We start from the raw sequence: 6,000 nt of genomic DNA, 5'->3' as shown, positions 1-6,000 counted from the left end.
AGCAAATAATCACCACCGACAGAGTCATCTACAGCGTGGATCACCTTTGGTAAATCGGGGTAGAGCTGAATATCGTGGAACGTAACAGCAAAAAGACAGGCGAAAATGCACCGACTTATTCAACGATTCGATGCTGGATAACAAGAAGTGGTGCACTGTCGTACAGTCCAGCAGAGTTTCTTCATTGATGGATGCAGAAGACGCCGTCTGACGCGTGCATCTCTTCTCACTGCACGTCACGGGGCACTGAAAGCAGCAAGGGGTACGGACACCGCCACTGGACGCTCGTAGCATCTGGAAACAGAATGTTTTCCCAAGAAAGGAAAAACAGGAACTGTCGTCACAGTCTGGGTAACTGGCTTATGCAGCTATGGCGTTCATCAAACTGTACATCTCCCTCGAGCGTCTCATGCCGTTAAGACGTGTGGCATTGTTACTGGCGACGCGTCTCTTGCAGGGGAACGTCGAGTCCGACAGCCTTTAGGTCTCATTCGAGAAGAGAAGAGTATGGCATAAGTTTTTCGCATCGCCATTCTTTTCATATATAACGGCCGGCTAAACTAAAGCGGTGGTGGTGGTGGTGGTGGTGGTGGTGGGTGTGGGTGTGGAGGGGGGGGGGGGGGGTACTACCTTGTAATCTGATGTGAAACATATATGCACGTAACATATAAAGGGGAACGTTTGTTACCAAAAATCTCTTAAAGTTGTTGGTTGTACTAGTTCAAATTTCTACATGATTCTGTAATGAATATTTTGGCGCATTAGGCCATATTTTTTAATATACGCAATGTATAAATACATGCATAAAGTAAATGAGGGAGAAACCTTACCAAACATTCCGGTAAGTACTTGACCATTTTCCTTCATAGTTCTTGGCCGTTATGCTTCAATATCTACACTCGGACGAAACAATGAAGAAAATTGATTAAAAATTAAATCCTGGCCCTGCTGGGTAGCCGCGCGGCCTAGGGCGTTTTGTCACGCTCCGTGGGACTGCCCGCGTCGGAGGTTCGAGTCCTCCCTTGGGCAGGGGTGCCTGTGTCGTATAGTAGCTTAGGTTACATTAAGTAGTGTGTAAGCTTAGGGACCGATGACCAGAGCAGTTTGGTCCCGTAAGACATTATCACAAATTTTCAATGAAATCCCTAACAAACTAAATATATCGGAGAAAACTGATTGTAATTACTACGGCGAGAATAAATTATAGCGGTAATATCCTTCTTGGAGATAGAACTATTAGATGTCACTGGATCGAAGGACGACCGAGAGCTAGAGAATTTTACAGAAACGTGGTTGCAAATCTTATTTGTTGATTAGTCTTTGCTGTTACATATTATATACGTCCTAGAAGATACACTCCTGGAAATTGAAATAAGAACACCGTGAATTCATTGTCACAGGAAGGGGAAACTTTATTGACACATTCCTGGGGTCAGATACATCACATGATCACACTGACAGAACCACAGGCACATAGACACAGGCAACAGAGCATGCACAATGTCGGCACTAGTACAGTGTATATCCACCTTTCGCAGCAATGCACGCTGCTATTCTCCCATGGAGACGATCGTAGAGATGCTGGATGTAGTCCTGTGGAACGGCTTGCCATGCCATTTCCACCTGGCGCCTCAGTTGGACCAGCGTTCGTGCTGGACGTGGAGACCGCGTGAGACGACGCATCATCCAGCCCCGACAAACTGCGGGGACGGATTGGGAAATGGGGTGGGGGGAAAGTCCTATGAAAATGTGTCCTGAAATGCATTGTTGCCACGGTAGATGACGCTAACGAATGACAGTTCTCCTGACCATGTGCTGCGTGTTCCTTATGTGTTGCAGGCTGTGTGACTGCTGCAAAGTACCGTAAGCAACAGAATACTTACAAGCCGAGATGATGTTTGTGTACGTCCAAACAGATGGAAACTGTCGAGAAGCAGCTCGGCTGTACCGAAACAAATACCCTCACAGACCCCAACCACTTCACACAACATTGCAAGCCCTTTTTGGGCATTTGTGTGATCATGGGTCCATTCAGACAGGTGAACGCACAGGGAGGTGGCGGATTGTGTATACACCAGATCTGGAGGACCCGGTTCTACAGAATACTGAGACGTACCCTAGAACAAGCTTCAGGTAAGTGGCCTACCTACATGGTGTAAGCCACAGTTCAATTTGAGCCGTGGCGCGGCTGGCGCCAGTGTTCTCGCACTTAGAATGGCATCGCTGCCATCGATTATAGAGTCACCATCTTTGCCTTCCGCGATTCAGGCCGGTGGTCGGGTCGTCAACGGGAAAGAACGGAGACAGCGGAGAGGAGATTCTCAGGGTCGGAGGTGGCTTGTTGACGTTTAACGTGAGGCCTGTGGTACGACGCCTGTACGCTATGGGCAGAGTCAGCGAGAGATCCCGGCAGTGACTTGATGGGACCTCGGGTTTGTGTACTGTTGTGTTTTGGGGTTTTTCTGCTGCGAGGGCATTTATAAGTTCTTGTTACTGGCCATTGAATTTGAGATGTATCTATGGCGTGACGGAGGAAATGTGTGATGCTCGCCGTTGTTGCATGTGAAAACGCTTCGTCTGCCTTGTGTCTGTGCAGGTAAGTATGTGAAGTAAATAGCTGATACCACGGCGACGTCTTGCTCTCACGCGTTGTTGAATATATTTCGGAATTACTGAATGATGAAGATATCCCACGTGTAAGGCAAATCAAGCCATTTGCGCCATACTAAGGTACTGTTTTATTCTGCTTAAATCTGTGTCAGTTCTATATGCATTTATATGCCCTTCTTTAGTTGCAGAAGTTATAGAAGTGTGTAAACAGAGAGCTATGTAGAAAAGGATGTAAAGTTGAAACCCTTCCAATAAGTGAATACACTCAAACTCTGTATTACTAAAAGTGCCTTTCGATACCAGCACCTACCTTGGGTAATAACTGTTACTCGGAGATTGTCATGGTACTGTAAATAATTCAAAAAATGGCTCTCAGAACTATGGGACTTAACTTCTGAGGTCACCAGTCCCCTAGAATTTAGAACTACTTAAACCTAACTAACCTAAGGACATCACACATATCCCTGCCCGCGGCAGGATTCGAACCTGCGACCGTAGCGGTCTCGCGGTTCCAGACTGTAGCGCCTAGAACCGCTCGGCCACCCCAGCCGGCTGTAATTAATTAATTATCGTACAAAAATTATTTATTTTGATTATAGTAAATTGGAGATGTAAGGTCGGTTGTGTGCCGCTCTAAATTAGTATTGTCTCCTCTGTGTGGCAGCCTAGCATTGTCAGTGGCTTCAATTATTTTTCCTGTGACATTTGAATTTTGTATTCGAGGGTTTGCTTAAGCTGACACTGTTGAGTTGTAATACCTACAAACAGGCAAGTGAAACTAAGTATTCAATGAGCTTAAGACGGTATTCTATTACATGGTACCTTAGTTTGTTATAGGTTAGAAGTATTTTACGTGTTATTGTTATTCTGCTGTTTGCTTTGTCCAAAGAGGAGCGAGTTCTGTGAAGTAGTCGTTTATATTTTATTAGTGTGTTAAGCGTTGTGGCTTTTCGTGTTAATTTTTTTTAAGAAGCTACAAATGACTCTGTATATTTTTTAGGTAGCTGAAACTGACGTGTTCACGCGGGTCGCGTCCTGTCGGGGTTGATAGTGGCACAGCCGGCTATCCTCCTTCAGTACATTTGTCTCGCTTGTATCGTTAGTACGTTTGTCGAGTGGAATTAGGGCTTACTGTAATCACCTTATATGTTGAAGTTAAGTATTTCCTTTGCCAGTGCGCTAATCTTCGTGGATGTAGTCGTATTCTCATCTGTAAAGATTGAGCCAAGCAGGGTGGCCGAACGGTTCTAGGCGCTTCAATCTGAAACCGCGCGACAGCTTCGGCCGCAGGTTCGAATCCTGCCTCGGGCATGGATGTGTGTGATGTCCTTAGGTTGGTTCGGTGTAAGTAGTTCTAAGCTTTAGTACTCAGAGTCATTTGAACCATTTTGTAAATATTGATAGAGTAATTAATTTGTTCTCGTCACATTTATGATTGTTTATGTTGTTATATTTAATGGCAGTAAAACGTGTCAGCGAGGTCCGAATTGGAGCGTTATATTTTCCTACGTTCCCCATTGATCCCGTGCAACACAGCGTAGTAAGCAGACATTGTCAATAATAATCAGTTAAGTAATACGCGAACACTCTTACTTTAGTTTAGTTCATGTATTAAATTCCTTCACATACAGAATCTCATCAAGATGGCAACTAGTTCAACAATACATGCATGTACATCTTCGTTCTTTCACGCCTAATCGACAAGATCTGAAGCTTGCTTTTTTATGGACAGTGTCTTGAAAGGAGGATATAAGATGAACATCAACAAAAGCAAAACGTGAATAATGGAATGTAGTCGAATTAAGTTGGGCGACGCTAAGGGAATTAGATTAGGAAATGAGACACTTAAAGTAGTAAATGAGTTTTGCTATTTGGGGAGCAAAGTAACTGATGATGGTCGAAGTAGGGAGGATATAAAATGTAGACTGGCAATGGCAAGAAAGGCGTTTCTGAAGAAGAGAAATTTGTTAACATCAAGTATAGATTTAAATGTCAGGAAGTCGTTTCTGAAAGTATTTGTATGGAGTGTAGCCATGTATGGAAGTGAAACGTGGACGATAAATAGTTTGGACAAGAAGAGAATAGAAGCCTTCGAAATGTGTGGCTACAGAAGAATGCTGAAGATTGATGGGTAGATCGCGTATCTAATGAGGAAGTATTGAATAGGATTGGGGAGAAGAGAAGTTTGTGGCACAACTTGAGTAGGAGAAGGGATCGGTTGGTAGGACATGTTCTGAGGCATCAAGGGATCACCAATTTAGTATTGCAGGGCAGCGTGGAGGGTAAAAATCGTAGAGGGAGACCAAGAGATGAATACACTAAACAGATTCAGAAGGTTTGTAGCTGCAGTGGGTACTGGGAGATGAATAAGCTTGCACAGGATAGAGTAGCATGGAGAGCTGCATCAAACCAGTCTCAGGACTGAAGACCACAACAACAAGAGAAACATAGATAGCATAGAAGCTATTCCATGGAGTAAATGCACGCTCCAAGGTATAATATGGCTTGAAACTACTTTTCATTCATAATCATCGTATATTAAAGTTTAGGAATCGGTAAGATAAGAAGAGGTATTTCGAGCTATGCCCTGAGTTATATAGTTTACAAAATTTCTGAAAATATCGCGGTGAGACTGCTGCAAGAGACATTACATGTGGGCAGCAGATGTTGATGGGAAGGGCGGCTGCCCAGCCCTGGCGTGGTCTCGTCTCCGCAGCAGCAGCGGCTCGGCCATCGTGCTGCACCTCGCAGCCCTCCAAGGCCGCGCAGCAAAGCCGAGAGTTATCCAGCGCGATGCGATCTGCCACGCCGGACTCCTATAATTAGCCTTTAATAAGCGGCCCCGAGTGCCGTCCCGTTTATACGGCACTCTCGCAACGCTTTTAAGTCGCGTTTGCACTCGCCGTCCCCACTCGCAGGGCTCCACGAGAAGCGTTCGCCGCTCCGAGCATTATCACTTCTGTAGCGCTTGCGGTGGCACCCGTAGTGCGAGTTTGCACGCGAGGAGGATTTGTGGGGCACGCCTGCTAACTGGGACAGCTTTATTCCCTCTATGCTCTAGACTCTATAAACTAGCCTCGACAGGAACGGCAAGAGCCCTTCAGTTCAGCTCTACAGCGTACCGTACACCAACGAGCACGTTACCTTAGTGCCCTTAACAGTCAATGCATCGCTATCTTGAATACAAAGGTGCAATGGAATAATTACTTCATAAAATACAGAATAAGAGAACTCTGTATATGAGACAAAAGGAATTGACAAAGAACCTCTACGGACACATTGTGTAAGACGTGTATATTTCTATTGTCTATGGTCAAACTACAATTTATGAAAGATGTTTATATTTTATTAATAGGATTAAGTAGTAGTAATTAATATTTGTCATTTTGG

This window comes from Schistocerca gregaria, chromosome 5, assembly GCF_023897955.1.
Source record: "Schistocerca gregaria isolate iqSchGreg1 chromosome 5, iqSchGreg1.2, whole genome shotgun sequence".
NCBI classification, from domain to species: domain Eukaryota; kingdom Metazoa; phylum Arthropoda; class Insecta; order Orthoptera; family Acrididae; genus Schistocerca; species Schistocerca gregaria.
Note: the sequence above shows the minus strand (reverse complement) of the source record.